The sequence below is a fragment of the Macrobrachium rosenbergii genome, chromosome 10 (genome assembly GCF_040412425.1).
Source record: "Macrobrachium rosenbergii isolate ZJJX-2024 chromosome 10, ASM4041242v1, whole genome shotgun sequence".
In the NCBI taxonomy this organism is placed as follows: domain Eukaryota; kingdom Metazoa; phylum Arthropoda; class Malacostraca; order Decapoda; family Palaemonidae; genus Macrobrachium; species Macrobrachium rosenbergii.
This window is the reverse complement of record NC_089750.1, coordinates 2,041,206-2,062,225: the sequence shown is the minus strand read 5'-3', so window position 1 is coordinate 2,062,225 and position 21,020 is coordinate 2,041,206. Positions and strand designations below refer to the sequence as shown.

Below are 21,020 nucleotides of genomic sequence, written 5' to 3'. Positions count from 1 at the left end.
ATATATATATATATATATATATATATATATATATATATATATATATATATATATATATATCGCATTTTCTCAGTGTTCTAGCTTTTGGTTGTGAATTAGTGAAATAGGAATGATTAAGAATCTAAGATGTTTCAATTTTTATGATAATTACATTTGAAAGCCATTGTGAACCTATTTCTGGTGATTGGTTAACTGTGGTGGGGCGATAAATAGATAAATGTGTGTATAAATAATACACACACACTCATACATAATACATACACAGATATATATATAAATATATACTGTATATATATAAATAAATATATATATATTATATATATATATATATATATATATATATATATATATATATATATATATATATATATATAATATATATATATATATATATATATATATATATATATATATATATATATATATATATATATATATATATATATACATATACATACATGCATTTTTAAATTAAAGCTTTCATCCACAGGATGACAATATTCTTTATATTTTTAGTCAGATATCATTCTTTAACACATATAAAACTATGAAATACTACGGAAACTGAGACAAATATTTCCTAAACATGACTTTTACTTCTTCAAGAGTATAATACAGTCGCTTGAAGTCAGCTAATCGATTTGTAATACAGCTTTTGATTGCAAACATCAGTTAGTGCTAAATGTAGCAACCGACTGTCCTCTAGGCCAGGTCAGTGAGGCGCTTGGCTCATGTATCTCTCTCTCTCTCTCTCTCTCTCTCTCTCTCTCTCTCTCTCTCTCTCTCTCTCTCTCTTCAGTATCCTTGACCATTTGATTTAAAGGAGGGATGCCTCGTTGATTACTGATATGTATGGTAATAAGTCAATACTTATTCAGTTTGTTTGCAAGTTGGTTGATAGTTCTCGAGGGGAAACTGGGCAGTGGCCTTTTGCAAGCTATCACACCTCAGTGCCATTAGTGCACCTCACGCGGTGCACTGTAGGCATTGCTTAATCATCCTCGCAGCGTCCCTTCCTTAGGCCCCTAGCTGCGACCCCTTTCATTTCTTTTACTGCACCTCCGTTTATAATCACTTTCTTCCACCTTACTTTCCTTCACCCTCTCCTAACAATTGTTTCATAGTGCAACTGCTTTGAGGTTTTCCTCCTGTTACACCTGTCAACACTTTTACTCTCAATTTCCCTTTCAGCGCTGAATGACCTCATATTTCCTAGTGATTGGCCTTTTGGCCTAAATTCTATATTCCGTTCTATATTCCAGAACACCCGTATTAAGTCAGGGGTCGCAGAAGACAATATCAATTGTAATTTGATTATTCCTACATTTCTCCCGATCTTTTGAGTCCCATGAACATTCGACACACAATGCGATGACTTCCAGTTAACATATAACTCGTTTTTCTGGGCTGAATGAAGCAATCAGTCTCGTAATTAAATCAAGAAAAACTAACTGAAAAAAGATGCATACTAATTTATTAATTTACTGACTGGTATATGAAAGAGAGATTTTCAAATCTCATTAATATTTAGGATAATCATTTCATCTGTTTCCGTGTTTATTCCCTCATTAAGTGTGCTCTTTATTTCTTCATAAATTGCAAGTAATAGTCTATATTTCTTTCTCGTGGGTTAAACCCGTTCACTGACGCTCCAGAAAATTTGCATCATAAAGAATAAGACGCATGCATTTGTATAATTCATACATTAGTTGTTTCCTTTTGCGCTTGATGAATTGCAGATAATATAATGCTCTCTTTCGGAAGGCATGAACTAAAATTTTCGTGAGTTGCATCATGAATTTGAATACGCAATGTTTCATTCATCTTTGCCTCCTAAATTTATGTCAGGATGCGGTTATAAATACTACTGCATCACTAAGACCGAAACGCAACTCGGCCTGTCATCCATTTCAGGGACGACGAGTCATCGTTTTTCTCAAATATCTTTCAAACTAATCATTTGGTCGAAATGGTGCTTTGACACAGTGTACAAGACACCTCCCGCTAATTTTTGGTGATATAGTGCATTGTCAAATGGTTTTAGTTAAGGCGTTTACTCTTGACTTTCATGGTGTTGCCAAGCATCGCCAAACTATGCATTCAAACGTCCTTTATCCCCATCCCGTCCCTCCCTCTCCCTTCCCCTCCTCATCCCTCCCTCTCCCTTCCTCCTCCTCATCCCTCCCTCAACCCACTTTCCTGGCCTCCCCATCTCCACCCACCCTTTCCTGTCTACAGGGGATAGCGGACGTTCGATTGCGTAGATTAGTCCTGCTGACTCATGCGACTTTGCCTTTAAAAGTAAAGAGTAAAAGCCTTAACTAACACCATTTGACAATGCACCATATTGCTAAAAATTAGCGGGAGGTGTCTTGTACACTGTGTCAAAGTACAATTTCGATCAAATAATCAGTTTGAAAGATTTTTGAGAAAAACGATGACTGGCGGTCCCTGAAATGGATAGTGGGCGTCTCTTCTCCAAATTCATTTTCGGCAACGGTTTAATCCACGCCCTGAGATCATCCCGGAATTTCCATTCGAAGGGAAACCACGAACTGGCGAGACAGAAGCAGAGTGTTTATTCAATTCCACTGGAAATGGAATGTTGGAATCGCTTCCGGGCAATCGTCGCTTTATCTGGGAAAGACCAATTCGTCTGCCGTTCAACACGCGTTGGACACATACGAGGAATTATTGGTGGGACCTTCCAGTAATTTTACTTCGCTCCTAAGGGAAACTTGTTTAGTAGTGAAAGGCTGTGTTGGGGGAAATATGTTCCATGTATAACTTGCATGTAGAATGACCATTGGAAAATTGAAATAAAACTTTTGATTTGATTGGATTTTATTTGACTCTCTCTCTCTCTCTCTCTCTCTCTCTCTCTCTCTCTCTCTCTCTCTCTCTCTGTTACAGTATGAGCCAACGGGCACTATATATATTTTTAAAATACTTTCATGGAAAATAACCATTGTAAAATGGAAATAAACCTTTTAATTTGATTGGATTTTTTTGACTCTCTCTCTCTCTCTCTCTCTCTCTCTCTCTCTGTTGGTGATATAAGAAGTATTCTCGCTTCAGGACCCATGTTCAAGTTCCAGGTGAGAGCAGATTGACATGCGAAAGTCCCGTCCAACCACAAAAGCTTCCTTGTCTTATTGTTTAATACTTTCAATATCTTGATCATCTTACACTACATTTAGAGGGAAAAATATCAGAGTTTCATCTTTACTTTGCATCTTCAGAAGAAAGATCATTTCTCTCTCTCTCTTTCTCTCTCTCTCTCTCTCTCTCTCTCTCTACCAAAAGGATATTGCACAAATAGAGAGTGTACTAAGGTCATTTACAGCTAGAATCGAAGAAGTTAAGGACCTTGACTACTGGGAAAGACTACATAGTCTCGAAAGAAGAAGAGAACGCTACACGATAATACAGGCATGGAAGTAGACAGAAGGAATTACCGAAAACATCAAGGAGCTAAAAATATCAGAAAGAGCAAGCAGAGGTAGTTTACTAGTGCCAAAAACTATACCAGGAAAACTGAATTTGAAAATCTTCTTCTTTATATTTTCTTGAAATTTCCTATTCTCAGAGTTCATACTTTTCTTGCCTTCTCTCACGTCAGTGTTAATGAAAGCCGAACGCTCTCATGGGTACGGGATGGGTGGGGTCTTTGGAGACTATTTTGAGGGGGTGGGTGGGTGGCATTATCGAGTTTGACCATTTTTGTTTGAAAAGACGTCATCTGGTGCCCCCCGTCAAGTGGAAAAATAACCCCCCCCACCCTCCTCTATTTTTTGGCACGCTAGAAAGGAAAGGTCGGGGTCGAACTTTGAGGACAATAATCAGTCTGCTCAACTCTCGCCTCTGCAATTCATTTACAGCTGGTAATTACTCAGCTTTCATGACTGGATTAGAGTGGAATTATGCTTGTTGCTTCTCTCTCTCTCTCTCTCTCTCTCTCTCTCTCTCTATGTTTAACTAATTTTATTTTTTATAAATACGGTTGTTTCACTTTTTACAATTCTCTTCTAACTACCTCACATTACTGTATCTCTCTCTCTCTAACTACTCTCTCTCATTTCTCTCTGTCTCTCTCTCTCTCTCTCTCTCTCTCTCTCTCTCTCTCTCTCTCTCTCTCTCTTGTCTCTCTTGTCTGTTTCGCTGTTAACTCTCGTTATCTGTCTTCTAAATATATTAGTTTCCACCCTCTCTCTCTCTTTCCTTCCAACTCTCTCTTTCTCTCTTCTCTCTCTCTCTCTCTCTCTCTCTCTCTCTCTCTCTCTCCTTCAGATTTTAACACTTACTCTGCGTCACTACTTGAAGAAACTTCAGGGACTTGAGAGGAACATCCTGCAAGGCAAATCATGAGAAAATAAAAGAGAGAGAGAGAGAGAGAGAGAGAGAGAGAGAGAGAGAGAGAGAGAGAGGCAGTCACTGAGGAAGGCCTTCGGAGAAAATTCGGGATGTTGGTCGCAATGGAGAGAGAGAGAGAGAGAGAGAGAGAGAGAGAGAGAGAGAGAGAGAGAGAGGAGTAATGTTACCCGGAAAATACTTTGGACATATTTTTGGGTACTACTTTGGCTTGTTATCTACTCGCCACCTCATAGGTGCTAGTACCATGGCTAGTACTAAGCATGGCGGAAGCTCAGTAGGACGCCATGTTTAGTACTAGCTCCTCGGGTGTCAAAGACATCGCTTATTAATGTAATTTGTCGACCACACAATATAGAAATGGGTTTATATAATACTTTGGTCGCCAGGTGCTAGTACTAAACACGGTGTCCCATTGAGCGAACGCCATGATTAGTACTAGCACCTGGGAGGTGACGATTAGATAACAATCTAAAGTTGTCCCTATTTTTGAATCTGTTCACTTCGTAAGCGTACAAAGGACTGGCGGGTTAGTGAAATATTCTCTCTCTCTCTCTCTCTCTCTCTCTCTCTCTCTCTCTCTCTCTCTCTCTCTCTCTCTCTCTCTCTCACTTTCTATATATTTCTGGAAAAATATTGTCTCGGAAGTAATCATAATCACAACTAAGATATCAGAGAGAGATTAAAACGTGCACATCCCAAGTCTTGATAATTAGGCCCCCGACGTTAATTAGCATCTAATTACCCGAATTACACTACGAAACAGTTCAGACGTGAAGATGTAATCATTATGAAGGAGGTGGAAGATTTAGGCAATAAAAGGAAGACTTTCGTTTTGCCTTACGAAGTATTTAAGTGCTTGTTGTGTTTTTTTTTTTTGCATGTTTGTCTATGAAACATTTACGTATGATTTAATAATTTTGCAATAAAGGCCTGTGCATATGTTCATTAACCTATTGGTACTTGCTTGAATTATATATATATATATATATATATATATATATATATATATAATTATATATATATATATATATATATATATATATATATATATTTATATATATATATATATATATATATATATATATATATATATATATATATATATATATATATATATATATATATATATATATATATATATATATCGTAGCTCCTGCTATAGTGTTTAGATTTATTTGTCTCGATCCTCTGATTACTTGACAAAATTCCATCCATAGCCTTTAGGGTCTCATTGTGACCAATTCCCGTAACATCAGGATCGTCTAGACTATGATCTCGCCATCTTATATTCATCCTGTGGACTTTAAGAAATATTCTGCTTATGCAAACTCGATACAGACTTAATCTCTTCATTTTTTATCTAATGGTGGGGAAAGTAGACCTCTCTAGACCCGCCCCCAACTCCCCAAACGTCAAAGACCAAGCGCTGGGACGAATAAGGTCATTCAGCGCTGAAACGGAAATTGACAGCAAGAGAGCTTGCAAGGTGTAACAAGAGGAAAACCTCAAAGCAGTTGCACTATGAATCAATTATTAGAAGAGGGTGAAGAGTTAAGATGGAAGAAAGGGAATATGAAAGGAGGTGCAGTAAAAGGAACGAAAGGGGTTGCGGCTAGGGGCCGAAGGGACGCTGCAAAGATCCTTAAATAATGCCTACAGTGCACCGCATGAGGTGCATTGATGGCACTAGCCCCCGTAGTCCAAGTCAATATTTGTTTGCAAGAAAGCGTCGAGGGTAGAACGCAATATCGGTTAATCAGTTTTTTTTTTTTTTTTTTGGTTTGCTTTCGTTATTAATCTTATGTGAATTATTACCTTCCTTTTGATCCTTCAGGAATGAACAGGGATATTCACTGACTTGAATGTATATTACATGATGTCCATTCTGACGTATCTTATGATATATCTTATGAGTTTTCTTTTTTCTTCATTTCTTTTTTTTTTCCCCAGTTGTAATATGTTTCAAGTATCTCTTCATCGAAGCAAGTCTGGAGGATTTAAACTTCAAAGGGTATAATTGTCATCTTCATCTTTCTGCAAAGAAGCAACTTCATAACTTCAGTAACCATCTCTGTCTCTCTCTCTCTCAAATATGTTTTTTGATATGTAAGGGACGCAGTGTTTCTTATTCATAAACGAAAGGAAATCGCTAAATCTGAAGATCTGATGAAAGACTGCTAAATGGATCTCTCTCTCTCTCTCTCTCTCTCTCTCTCTCTCTCTCTCTCTCTCTCTCTCTCTCTCTCAAATATGTTTTTGAGATGTAAAGGACGCAATGTTTCTTATTCATAAACAAAAGAAAATCGCTAAATCTGAGCGAGATCTGGTGAAAGACTGCTAAATGCATCTCTCTCTCTCTCTCTCTCTCTCTCTCTCTCTTCCGAATATGTTTTTTGAGATGTAAAGGACGCAATGTTTCTTATTCATAAACAAAAGAAAATCACTAAATTTCAGGGAGATCTGGTGAAAGACTGCTGAATGCATCTCTCTCTCTCTCTCTCTCTCTCTCTCTCTCTCTCTCTCTCTCTCTCTCTCTCTCTCTCTCTCTCTCAGCAATCTTGAATATATAACCCCCTTGAAAACCAACCTTGATCCCCAGGGAGGTTTTCGAAACCAGACAAAGAATAACCGTAAAAATTCGGACATTAATATTTCTTTTTTACTCGCTGTTACAACGGAGCGTAAAACACGTTCATTTCCATTCATAAATAATTCATTGATGCTTTTAGTTGGCTTTATAATTTTCAAATAAAAAAAAATAATAACCATATAAAAGAGAAGCGGGCACCATCATGAGAGCTTTTAACGGTTGATTGCGCACTGAATAATCCACAATTCTTCTGTATAAATTGAAACGAAAATTCTCTGCGCTTCGATTGCTTTTTAGTAGAAGGGAACGGCCTTGAATGCTTTTAACGGCTGACCAACAAAATATATATTGGCTCTTAGCATGTAGGGGAGGGGAATGGCTCTGAATTTTTTCAACGGTTGAACCAGCAAAATATATATTCGTTCTTACCCAATTGAGACAACGTCAGTTATTCACCGAAATATATTTTTCATCATTTATTCAAAAGATGATTGTTGCCTGAATAGGATTAATGGTAACGAGACTTATTTTTTCCAGTAATTCATTTAAGGTATTGATGATCGAAAGGAATTCTCGAGAAATGAAAGTATTTGATTTTTTGTTTTCTGTAAAAGAAAACTATTGTGCCGGCACTGTCTTTCCGCCCTCAGATCTTAAAACCTACTGGGGCTAGAGGGCTGCAAATTGGTATGTTGATCATCCACCCTCCAGTCATCAAACATACTAAATTGCAGCCCTCTAGCCTTAGTAGTTTTTATCTAATTTAAGGTTAAAGTTAGCCATGGTCGTGCTTCTGAAAACGATATAGGATAGGCCACCACCTGGCCGTGGTTAAAGATTTATGGACCGCCGCTCATATAGCATTATACCGAGGCCACCGAAAGATAGATCTATTTTCGGTGGCCTTGATTATACGCTGTAGAGGATGTACAGAAAAGTCGATTGCGCCGCAGAAACTTCGACGCATTTTTTACTCGCCTTTTTACTCTCATTTCGCAAACTCGAATTTCCATCGTCGTTTCCAAGAAATGGCAATACTTCATTTTCCCTAACGGGAAATTTGTCAGTCACTGCCCCCAATCTCATCATTTTCCTTTGTTTTCCCCAATTCCCAATTTTCCCTGTCGTTTCCCCGTACAGGAAACTTTTCACTGGCTCTTGAATCCAAACTTTGATTGTGATGCTGAACGAGAAAACTTTCCATATGATGCTAACTCATAATTTTCCAGGCGTGTCTCCGGGTGGCTCTGTTGGCAAGGAAAGACTGGTGGCCTTTCCTTGTGCGTGTGTGTGTGTGTGTGTGTGTGTGTGCATGTGCATTATATGTACGTGCAAATTTTGGCACACTTTATGAATGGCTAAATCCTCTTATGTGCTTATACCGCCGTTGGGAAACGTAAGCACATTTTTTTATATGTTAATAAAAGGCCTCTCTCTCTCTCTCTCTCTCTCTCTCTCTCTCTCTCTCTCTCTATATATATATATATATATATATATATATATATATATATATATATATATATATATATATATATATATATATATATATATATATATATATATATATATATATATATATATATATATATATATATGTGTGTGTGTGTGTGTATGTATATATATACATATATATATATATATATATATATATATATATATATATATATATATATATATATATATATATATATATATATATATATATACACACACACACACACACACATATATATATATATATATATATATATATATATATATAAATATATATTATATATATTCAGCTTTTCAATGGCATAAATGTAAGATAAGCTATTCACAAAGTGTGATAAAAATTTGCACGTACATCTAATGCACACGCCAATGCACACACACACACACACACACTCACACACACGCACTCAGCATGCACGGAAAGGCCAACTCTTCCTTGTCAACAAAGCCACCTGAAAACCCCTATTAATACATTAGTGTCATACGACTATCAAGTCGGAAATATGTCATCTATTCAAAAAAGGACTCGCAAAAATATAAAACTTTTAACTTCTGTGAAAAAATCGCGGTTTTATCAATCGGTACGTTTGTCTATATCTTTGAAATTGGGAGCCTAAACTGTCCACATTCAGAGAGAATTTGGCCCACTCTCTGGGGTAGGGGAAGGTGGCATAAATCCCATCCATGGGGGTGGGGAGGGGGGCGAGTGGATTTGGATTGAGCATTATCTGAAAGCCGGGTCAATTGACATAACCTGCATAATGTCAAAATGGGTCATCGAATTGGAAAGCGGGTCAGGATCAAATCGGATTCCAGTCGCTCTGGTGTCAGATTACTCTGTTATTAGTGATGTCGGTCGTATCCGGATTCATACAACCAAAAACCGCTGCATCGATCACAGATGCAGTGAAAGGGAATGGTAGTAAAATGTACAGCCTGCTACCAAATTAATGAATAGATAAAAATTGGTACAAATATAGTATATTATTCGTTTTTAACAGAGGTTACGTCACAAGCTCAGATTAGAGGGTGTTGCCCAGGGGGTATGATAGTTAAATTTGGCATTTTAGAGGGCCAAATTATTACAGGTATATATATATATATATATATATATATATATATATATATATATATATAAAGAAATTTTTCCTGACTTACCTGAAATGACTGAGGTGTGTTATCTTCAATTATGATTTATATTGTCCTCTTGACTCCAGCCTTAGATTTTCTTTGTGTGGTGAAGGTGTCAAAATACTTTTTGACCATCTTTCTGACATCATTTCTGCAAAGAGAAAAGTAAAGAAAATGTTCACTGTTATACAAAATTTTCCCTGATAAGCAGTGATGATAATTACGATTATAATTGCTTTTTTATTTTAATTTTAAATTTTAAATTTTAAATTTTAAATTTCAATTTTAAATTTTTATGTTTAAAATGAACGAACATTCATATGAAAGAAACCTAAAAGGTCAATGACTTGCAACAAATTCTTCTATAAAAGGAAAATCTTCACCACGTGAACAATCAAATACGAAAAGAAAAATGAAATAAAAATCTTTAAGATTCAAGTAACATTAATATAATATATTCTAAGATAATAAAAAAATAATGTACAGGAACATATCCAGGAGTATCAGGTCTTAATGGAACTCACAAATTGCGTTTGTATGTATTTGTAATTTTCACAATTTCCTAACTTCTCGACCTCCTCAAATTTATCTTTTTATATTTCTCTTTTTGAAACGCTTTTTACAACAAGCGTTTAATCCCATTCAGGAATGAATTGAACTGAATATAGACTTTAGGCCAAAGGCCAAGCACTGGGACCTATGAGGTCATTCAGCTCTGAAACGGAAATTAACAGTAAAAGGTTTGAAAGGTGTAACAGGAGAGAAACCTCTAAGCAGTTGCACTATGAATCAATTGTCAGGAGAGGGTGGAAAGTCAGATGGAAGAGAGAGAATATGAAAGGAGGTTCAGTAAAAGAAATGAAAGGGGCTGCAGCTGGGGGCCTAAGGAAGGCACGCTGCAAAGAAACCCAAGTAATGCCTACAGTGCATCCCTGGACCATCATCTATGCTCCGAAGTTTCTTCGGCGCAATCGAGTTTTCTGCACAGCGTATAACTTTAACCTTAAATAAAACAAAAACCATTGAGGCTAGAGGGCTGCAATTTGGTATGTTTGATGATTGGAGGGTGGATGATCAACATACCAATTTGCAGCCCTCTAGCCTCAGTGGTCTTTGAGATCTGAGGGCGGACAGAAAAAGTGCGGACAGTAAAGCGTGGACAGAAAAGGCATGGACGGACAGACTAAGCCGGCACAACAGTTTTCTTTTACAGAAAACTAAAAATCTTATAATTATGCTGGTGGAAGAATTCGTGCTAATCCACATCACAGTTTTTACTTCAATTCCTGGATAATGAGTATTACAGTAATGCGCATTACAGTAATGAGCATTACAGTAATGCGCATTACAGTAATGAGCATTACAGTAATGAGCATTACAGTAATGACAAGCAATTAACGAAACCTTTAAGTTTTCTTTAGAACAATCATCTCTAATCATTAACACAAGAAAATAAAGATTTCGGGAGTTGCAATATCATTGGCACTGCGGGCATTGCTTAAGGTTCTGTGCAGCGTCCCTTCGGCCCCTAGCTGCAGCCCCTTTCAACCCTTTTACTGTACCTCCATTCATATTCCCTTCCTTCCATATGATTTTCCACCCTCTCTTAACAAGTGTTTCATAGTGCAACTGCTTTGAGGTTTTCCTCCTGTTACGCCTTTTAAACCTTCTTACTGTCAGTTTCTGTATCAGCGCTGAATGACCTTATAGGTCCAATTTATATTAACGAGCATTGGAACTGTTCTCTCTCTCTCTCTCTCTCTCTCTCTCTCTCTCTCTCTCTCTCTCTCTCTCTCTCTCTCTCTTAGTTTATCTTTGTCTTGAAACTGAAAACCAAATAACAGCTTCACTTGGTATATCGTAGTTATCTTTCATTACCAACAAAATCATTTACTCTCTCCATCTCTTTTATTTATCTCTTTTATTCTGTTTAACTATCGTTCACGGTGACTACTGTCACAAGTACTAATACTAATACTACTAATGACAACAGCAATAGCAATAATGAACACACACTAAATTTTAGTTTTTTGGATGGTAGTGGATAATAATAGTAATATATGAAATCTACTACATTTTTCAGATCTTCAACAAATCTTAACTCCAGGCAAATCTTGCCTTATCATCCCATTCATTAATCGAAAGCTTCTCATTCAACGCAAAAGCAAAAATAATAAGCAGTAAGTGGGCAGCATAAAATTCTTCCCAGTGAAAGAGGTCATTAATTTGCTTTCATTCGTTGCAAAAGTTTTCGCTTTCCACGATTAATGACCCCTTTTTTTTTCCTAAGCCCGAATTCTTTTCGAGCAAACCAGGAACGCCCATTGGGTTTTTTTTTTTTTTTTTTTTTTTTTTTGCTGGACCAACTTTCAAGGTGATGAAATCCTGGAAGATTCAATTAATGGTGCGGGAATGGAATGGAATATAGTTTTAGGCCAAGGGCCAAGTACTGGGACCTATGAGGTCATTCGGCTGGAAAGGAAATTGAGAGTAGGTCGGTTTGAAAGGTTTAACAGGAGGAAAGCTTCACAGTTGCACTATGAAATAATTTTTAAGAGAGGGTGGATAGCAAGATGGAAGAAAGACAATATGAATGGAGGTAAAGTAAAAGAAATGAAAGGGGTTGCAGCTAGGGGACGAAGGGATGCCTGCAAGAACCTTCAGTAATGCCTACAGTGCACCCCATGAGGTGCACTGACGGCACTAACCCCCTACGGGGTTAATGGCGCAATTGTTAGCAAGGCGATTGCTTAATTGCTTAGCCTACCTCCTCTTGCAGATTTCAAAGACATGAAAATTTGACATTGGAATAAAATGATGGGTTTATATTAGTCTATTAAATAAATCGAAAATACCTCGAGAATCTCAAAATTAATATCAATGTAAAGATCAAACTGATTAATTGTTTGCATTATACTTTTGAAAAGTATCGCTTTTACAAATTATCCGATTAATGATAACTGCTTGTTTCCAGTCATTAGCCATTCCCATTAGATCATACAATATCAAAGAAGCGCTTGAATAATTTAAGTAAATCGTTGACCTACCAAGCAGTTATTTGAGTGTCTAAGAGAGAGAGAGAGAGAGAGAGAGAGAGAGAGAGAGAGAGAGAGAGAGAGAGATCGCACAAAATGAGAGAGGGAGAGAGAGATCGCACTATACGTGTGTGAGACAGAGAGATCGCGCTAAACGTGAGAGAGAGAGAGAGAGAGAGAGAGAGAGAGAGAGAGAGAGAGATCGAACTAAACGTGAGAGAGAGTATGTAAATGTCTTGTGAGAGAGAGAGAAAGCTGAACATGAGTATGTAAATGTTTGAGGTGAGAGAGAGAGAGAGAGAGAGAGAGAGAGAGAGACAGAGTTTAACGCCTTTGGGGTCCCTACACTAGCTCGAAGGGGTGAGGTGGGTGATGGGATGGGGGGGGAGTCTGCCTTCTTCAAAAACTTAACGGAGAAAACTGGATTGGTCCCATTACAAACTTCTGCACTTTAGGATATCTGCTTGATATCCTAGAAGTATTATATAAAAGATATAATCCTTCTTAAACGCCCTAAAATAGGATTAAACCCTTTTGGCATAAACTTGAAAGAGCAGTAGAAAATAAAGTTATCTTCTAAAATTTAAGATGACGATTATCGCTCAAGTTTTTCTCCATTAAAAGCTTTTGTTATTCTTTACCATTCAAGGCCGAACAATATCTTGACTCCAAGAGCCTTCATGAATGCTTTGAAATAATTACCATTAACCAACTCACTTGTACGTTTTTCGAATAACTGCAATATCATATGACCAATGATCATACGACCATAGAAAGCTTTATTTATTAAACTATAAATATTTATCATATATATCGACAAATACGAAAATAACTTACTTCCACATGCCGGAGGCCTAATGGAACAAAGGAACGTCTGAACAAATCTGTTTGGTAGGAAGAAATGCTCTATGAACGATTGATTGTTACATTCAGGCTGTCAAACCAAGCATTGCGGCTCCCTCGGCCTAATACGAACTCGGAAATATTCTTTAACATATCATGAGAGAGAGAGAGAGAGAGAGAGAGAGAGAGAGAGAGAGAGAGAGAGAGACTGTTCAAGATTTAGTGAATTCCCTTGTACAGTACTCAAAAAACCATTCTTGGTTTAATGTCCTCAGTGTTGTTCCCTTACCTAAAGGTACGAACACTTACTCAGCCAGTTTTGTCCAACCTTTATTTCATTCTTTGTCATTCCGTATAATACTCTACTTAATTCATCTCGGTAGCATTTGTTCCTAGTCCCATTCATTCTGGTTTATTCACTTTTAGAATGCATTTTAGCTAAAGACTTTATTGCAAGTACATGGCTTTTTGTTTATTCCATAGTTAATAAGCTTCCACAATGATTTTTAAACAGTTCAAATCAGACTAATAAAAAAAGTGAAATAACATCTAAATGTTCTTTCTCTTAGGATGAATTTATAGTCACACGCTTTGTTTTATCATTTAGGGTACATATATTTCAGATAAATCTGACAAAAATAAAAAAAATGCTTTTTGTACAACTTGACCAAAACTAGTAAAAACAGCACTGTCACTGACCATTAAAGTTAAAATAAAGAACCTTTTAAATGATTTCTTGCCGGATCTTGAAGTTCATAGTACCATCGGTCTTTAAAAGTTATCAACTCACTAGGTTGAAGACGCCGAGTTATAATTGTCTGCTATAGAATGTTCTAACAATATTGGACAACTCTCGCCCCTCAGTGGTCCATCTGACGGGCACCATTGACTTACCAGTTCTGCTTGATGGTTCTCAAGAATAAATTACTCCTCCGCACCATAGATTTGAATAGATATCTTAAGACATATTCCGGGTCAACCATTAACACCCTTACACCTTTCCTGTAATGAAAAAGTGAGGAAGGAAAGTTTTCGAAACTCAAGCCTATCATCAGATGCAAAAACTTCAAATTGTTTACTGATCAGTAAAAGTCGATTGAATTACAGTACTTGATAATAAATCAACTTACAGTTCTTCAGTGTCATGAACACTGAACCAGGGTGATTCATGCGTAAAACTATCATGCAAATGCAGTTTAATTGAATACTTGCTTAACAGTTATAACTGAAAAGGGTAAAGTTAAAAACTTACAAGGGTGAAGTTTATAACTTACTAACAGTAAAACAATTTCTGATTCATTTAATATTTAAACAATCCGTAAAGATCCGATATTAAGCCTAAATTAACACCACGCAATTAACAGCTCAAAAACACTGAATATATTAGCAGTTCATGACTATCTTTGAAGTATTATGAAATTATGTTTAAAGATATTAAAAGATGACCACCATGAAACTTAAATACAGAATTAACTGGCAATAAATTAAAAGTGATAAGTTACAGTAATGACAGGAGTCATGTGAGCTACTGTAATATTAACATATAATAGTTAGGTTTACTGTTGAGTTATTGGCAATAAGCAATCCAGAAATTACTTAAAATAGTAAAAACATTAATCAAATCTTATTTTCATTGACCTCCAATTTGAATATAAATTCTGAATTACCAAGCAACTGAAAAATAATAGTAAAATACAATGAGTAACTCAACCTATCATAATACTTCAGAGCATGGCTTAAATGTCTGGTCTCAAAACCAGCAGAGGTCAACCCCAGATATCTAAGAAAGTTATTGGGCAGTTAGCGAAGGAAAATGCGAAAAGTTTCTAATACGAATTGTGGAATCCACCTGACACTGACATCGAAGTATAAAAATCGTTTAAGTATAAAGTTTCTACAAACTGTCAATGAATTCCAGTATCACTTTTATAGTTTCTTACAAGTATTACTTGATACTCAAGTGCTAGAACTATTCGCGAACTACTGATAACGCATATAAGATTATTATCAAAATAACTTCCATGCAATGCGATAATTTCAATAAAATTCTTTACTTGCTGAATGAAACTTGGCATTATCATTACAAGGATTCATCGCCGTCAGTGACCCTGGTAGGTGTGACGCCAGATAACCCACAATTAATCAATAATTACAAAGATTCACGTTTAAGGGGAACTTTCCAGCAAGGGAATTCAAACTAAGATAAGCTACGGTTCGGACAGCAAGTTTAACCTTTAAATTAGTGATTTCCGGCATGATATAATGAAGGTTTTTCATAGGGCTAAGCTGTGTTACGCATTCATGAAAGCTACGTTGTAATATTCATGAAGATACTGATTTATTTATTTTAAGAATGAAACATTTAAGCATTATGAATTAACTCTGGTTACGGTAAGTTCGGTTGGGCAATTATAAAACAATCTGTAAATCTGAAGAACTTACTATTGATTTAATCCAGGCTACTCTAAAAGCTTAGTCGATTATTGTTGTTTATGAGAAATAAACTAGTAATATTTTTCATCACTTAAACAAAAACGAACAACTCAAATTTCGTCAATCCATTTTTTTCTCAAAAATGTACTCTCAATCCACTTCATTACTTCGGGGCGTGTTAACCTGTCCCTACCTCTTCATTACAGGGGGTGTTAACCTGTCCCTACCTCGCATATCGAAACGAAGCAATTCTGAAGATTAGTCGCATTGATTTTAACACTATTTTGGAATGAAATCAGCATTAAAACTAAAATTTCAGGAACGTGATGATATTGGGAGCTTACAAAATTCAAAATCTAAGTTAATAAAATGAGATTTCGAAAGTCAAACATACTGATAGGTAGATACCGCTAGTAGCGCAAACGGTAGAGAAATTAATTCTATGCAGTGTCCATTCTCAAGCCTGTGTTGCTTTCTACCTTTCAATTGGTTCCAATTGGCCTCTTCGTCGCCTGTCGAGTTGTCCAGCTATCTTAGTATAGCTATTTGCTGAATGACTAACACCTTTGTCAGAACAAGTGTTACAGGGGATCTAAAAAAAAAAAAAAAAAAAAAAAAAATCTTAGGGAAAAAAAAAGCCATTTGACAAGGCAGGTGTGCATAGCTCATGACATCTTTTGTTATAACTATTGAAGGAGCTATGTGAACAGAGGGATTTTAAAGGACAGGTGTTCAAAGGAACGTTCTATAGGATTGTTAAGTCTTGGCAAGTGTTCAAAACCCATACAATTACAAGCGTTAAAGGATGTACCTTAACAAGTTCTCAAAGACTTACTTAAGCGTGCGGATTAGCAAGTGCTCGTTAACTAAATTTCAGTTGATATAACTGAATTCAGAGTCTGTTCATGAATGCTAAACGAAGAGCGATTTTTGTCGAGAAGTTGAAATTATATTTCCAAGGAACAAATTCCGCATGGAGATTTGTCTTCTTTGGGAAGGAACAGAGGAACCTACGAAACTAATAATTATGCAAACTAATTCATAAAGCTACTGACATTTACAAAATTATTCATTTTGCAATTTTAATGTTAAAAACGGCAGAAAATCAATGCGACCCTGCATTAACACAGCAAGGAGACCATTCAAAATGACTAAGAACGCTTAAAACCTGAAAAATAAAAGATATGCAGTGGTTTGGTTGTTTTGAAAACCCCTAATGAACTTGTATAGCAGGTCTGACGCCCTGCCGAGTTCTTCATCGGAGGGGTGGGTAGAGCTCTCGGCTAGCACGCTGTTGGCCCAGCGTTCGACTCTCCGACCGGCCGATGAAGAATTAGAGGAATTTATTTCTGGTGATAGAAATTCATTTCTCGTCATAATGTGGTTCGGATTCCACAATAAGCTGTAGGTCCCTTTGCTAGGTAACCAGTTGGTTCTTAGCCACGTAAAATAAATCTAATCCTTCGGGCCAGCCCTGGGACAGCTGTTGATCAGCTCAGTGGTCTGGTTAAACTAAGATTTACTTTTTTTTTTTTAACCGACGCCCTGCTATACACGCCACGAGGGTACCCCCAGCCCCTGAAGGGGAGGAGGCAAGGAGTAGTTTGTTAGCAAAGCTTAAAATGAACCCCACCTCATACTCACTGATAGGCGTAAAGTCAGTCGATTCCGAACATAAGCAGATTTGGTCCAGTGTCCCTATTGCGGGACACCTAGAAATCCGTAGAAGTTAGTTCTCTTCAGTACAAGCTCCTGGTCCATAGCTAATACAAAGCCAATAAAATCTCTTGGTCCAGACTATAATCTCCTGGGAAACAGCACCTGAAAAAAAAGGTCAGTATCAGAACTTTGCCAACTAAATGTATCCGAGGTTTTGAGAGCATTAAGTCATGAACATTGATATGACTGACTAGAATTAATACATTGTTGCTTAATGAATAACTCATATGAAACCAGTTTTTAAAATAATGCATTTAATGATAGTTAAAAATTATATGAGTAAATCCGAGTGTAAAATTACAATGTATATCAAGAGATTTAGTAAATTTTACATGAGAAAAACCGAGTATAAAATTACAACGTATATTAAAGAAATTTAGTAAACTTTGAAAGTAAAAGTTCAGAAAGTAAAATAAAGCAAAAATTGTTTTTATTACTACCAGATTCAAAGCACTACGCTGGAATTTCGTTTAACGTTACAACCATCGCAGCCATGTGTATTTCAAAGGTCGACAATATCTACCATCTTTACAGGATGGCTCAAAATTTAAAACTGAGTTAAAGTAATCAATCAAAGGAATGCCACTTAGTTTCACATTCGGCTGGTGTAACTTCACCCTGCCCAGCAGAAGAACAGCTGGGTAATATAAGTAAGCTGGACAAATACAAACTGATAACAATCGTCTGTCTTGCACAAAACTCGAAAAAGCTACAAATTAGGCCCTGTCCACACTAGCGGGCACTGCCTGACAGGCAAACACTGTTCCGTAACCGTTCCACTATACTGACCGAAGTATGGAGCCAGAACGATGCGATTCTTCTGCTTCAAGAGCCAGAGAAAATATAAACGGCTGGAAGTGCCCGACGGGCATGCCCGCTAGTGTGGACAGGGCCTAACTATTCTTGTGTCACAACGCCAGTGGCAAGGGGTTCCTAGTTGACAGCTTTTGTACGAGCGTATCAGTACTGAACTTAAGCTGAAATACACTTTATAGGGATTTGGGAAAACGTGAGTGTTATTCGGGAATATTTTTATTAATAATAAAACCTAAATAAAATTTATTAATGAAATTTTTTTGACGGATGTTAAGAACATATAAGTACAGACGAGATTCAGACTCCTCGGTACTTAAATTTCTCAAAAAAATGAAATTTCTATGTATATGATGCTAGTAGAACCAGGTAAATCATTTAAATTACTAATTGGTTAAATATATAACCACCATTTCGTGCAATTGAAAGAGTACTAGTGTTGAGTGGAATGAATTGAAACTGACTTTTTAAAAATGTAAAAACCAAATATTCTGAGCAATTAAAAACTGTACTAGTATTGACTGGAATTATTGCAAGCAAGTTTTTTTAAATGCAAAAATTAAATGATCCCTCGTGCGTAGCTATTGGAACAAGCCATTAAGACGCAATTATTACAAATGAAAATATATAAAACTATGATAAAGCTTACTTAAACCTTACCATAAGAACGGCGATTCTGGAGTAACAGAGTACACGGAAACACTGAAATAAGCAGAAAATCAAAGCAGAATCACTGAGATTATATACACTGCTAACCGCCTCGTTGGTGAATGAACACACCCCAGACGCAAAAACGTTCTGTAGACAAGATTTCTGACTCCGTTCAGCTGTCCGGCCAAGAATGATCAAAGCTTCGAATTGCCCCTTCCGGTCTCGCAAGGACGATACCACCTTCAACAGTAATTCACTCGTAATTACATTGTAAACATGAGGAGTGTCTCGTTTGTTATATTGGGCTATTATTATTATCGTTGTTGTCATTATTACTTGTAATAATTACATTGTAAATATGAAGAGTCTTTTACTTGTTATATTGGGCCATCATTATTATCATTGTTGTCAAACAGCATTCTTTAAGTCTTTTATTTGTTATATTGGGCTATTATTATTATTATTATTATATTATTATTATATTATATATATATATAGCCATCAGTTTCAAGTCAAACAGTTCTTTAATATATATATATATATATATATATATATATATATATATATATATATATATATACAAAATCTAATTAAAGATACCGATTCATATGCATAAATAAAACGCGGATTAAAGTATTTATTCCGAAAACAGTCATAATTACAATACTGTCTACTTACTTACCAGTAGTTAACGTTCTCTGTTTTGCTTTGAACGATTCCCTCCTCGTTAGGAAACCTGCCTAAAATTGCATAATATCAATTAAGTGAAAAATATCTTTTTAATATGACAGAAATACCAAATATATGTCACTTGTAACCCAAACCATAGATGATTACTGAACAATTTTAACATAACTGTCGAAGAAACGTCTGTATTTAAGAAATATTCCTGCAGATGTAATTCTGAGAATATTCTTTAGGCTTGAAAGATACCAGTCCGGAGAGAGAGAGAGAGAGAGAGAGAGAGAGAGAGAGAGAGAGAGAGAGAGAGAGAGAGAGAGAGAGAGAGAAGGGCTCACCATTATACCCATGGGATTCCAGTGGGGTCTTCCATATATTTTTCACGATCGTAGAAATCTGGAATGGATGGCCAATTTTTTTTAGGTGAAATTGGAGAGAGAAATTCCTCAGGTTATACAAAACGAAATATTATATCCCTGTTCTGTAGATATTTACCGATAGCTAAAAGGGATATGATTTACCACGAAGTATCCTAAACTTAAATCATCTGGATTCGCTTAATGAATAGTTTGATACACTCCTCCTCTTCTTGTAGAGAGAGAGAGAGAGAGAGAGAGAGAGAGAGAGAGAGAGAGAGAGAGAGAGAGAGAGAGAAGGGCTCACCATTATACCCATGGGATTCCAGTGGGGTCTTCCATCTACTTTTCACGATCGTAGAAATCTGGAATGGATGGCCAATTTTTTTTTAGGTGAAATTGGAGAGAGAAATTCTTCAGGTTACACAAAACGAAATATTATATCCCTGTTCTGTAGATATTTGCCGATAGCTAAAAGGGTTACGATTTACCACGAAGTATCCTAAACTTAAATCATCTGGATTCGCTTAATGAATAGTTTGCTACACTCCTCCTCTTCTTGTAGAGAGAGAGAGAGAGAGAGAGAGAGAGAGAGAGAGAGAGAGAGAGAGAGAGAGAGAGAGAGAGACTTGGATTTTCCTGTGATATTACTATACAGGTTTGTTGGAGAGACAGATAGACAGATTGTATGTCAGATTTTTTTTCCTGTATTCTTACCACAGCTCTGTGAGAGAGAGAGAGAGAGAGAGAGAGAGAGAGAGAGAGAGAGAGAGAGAGAGAGACTGTATGTTGGATTTTCCTGCATTCTTATTTTTACAGATTTGTTGGACAGGCAGATAGATAAATAGATAGACAGATAGAGAAAGAAAGGTTTTATATTAGATTTTTTCCTGTATTCTT

The 21,020-nt window shown here is 36.4% G+C and overlaps 1 long non-coding RNA gene across 1 annotated transcript; it reads right to left on the bottom strand.

Annotated features, from left to right (window-relative positions):
* Positions 1–14,056: 14,056 nt before the first annotated feature.
* Positions 14,057–19,285, bottom strand: LOC136842955 (uncharacterized). The gene is made up of 3 exons (XR_010854384.1): positions 19,093–19,285; positions 17,545–17,721; positions 14,057–14,469 (listed from the first exon to the last, which is right to left on the bottom strand). It is a non-coding gene; the product is annotated as an uncharacterized lncRNA (long non-coding RNA).
* Between the last annotated feature and the right edge of the window lie 1,735 nt (positions 19,286–21,020).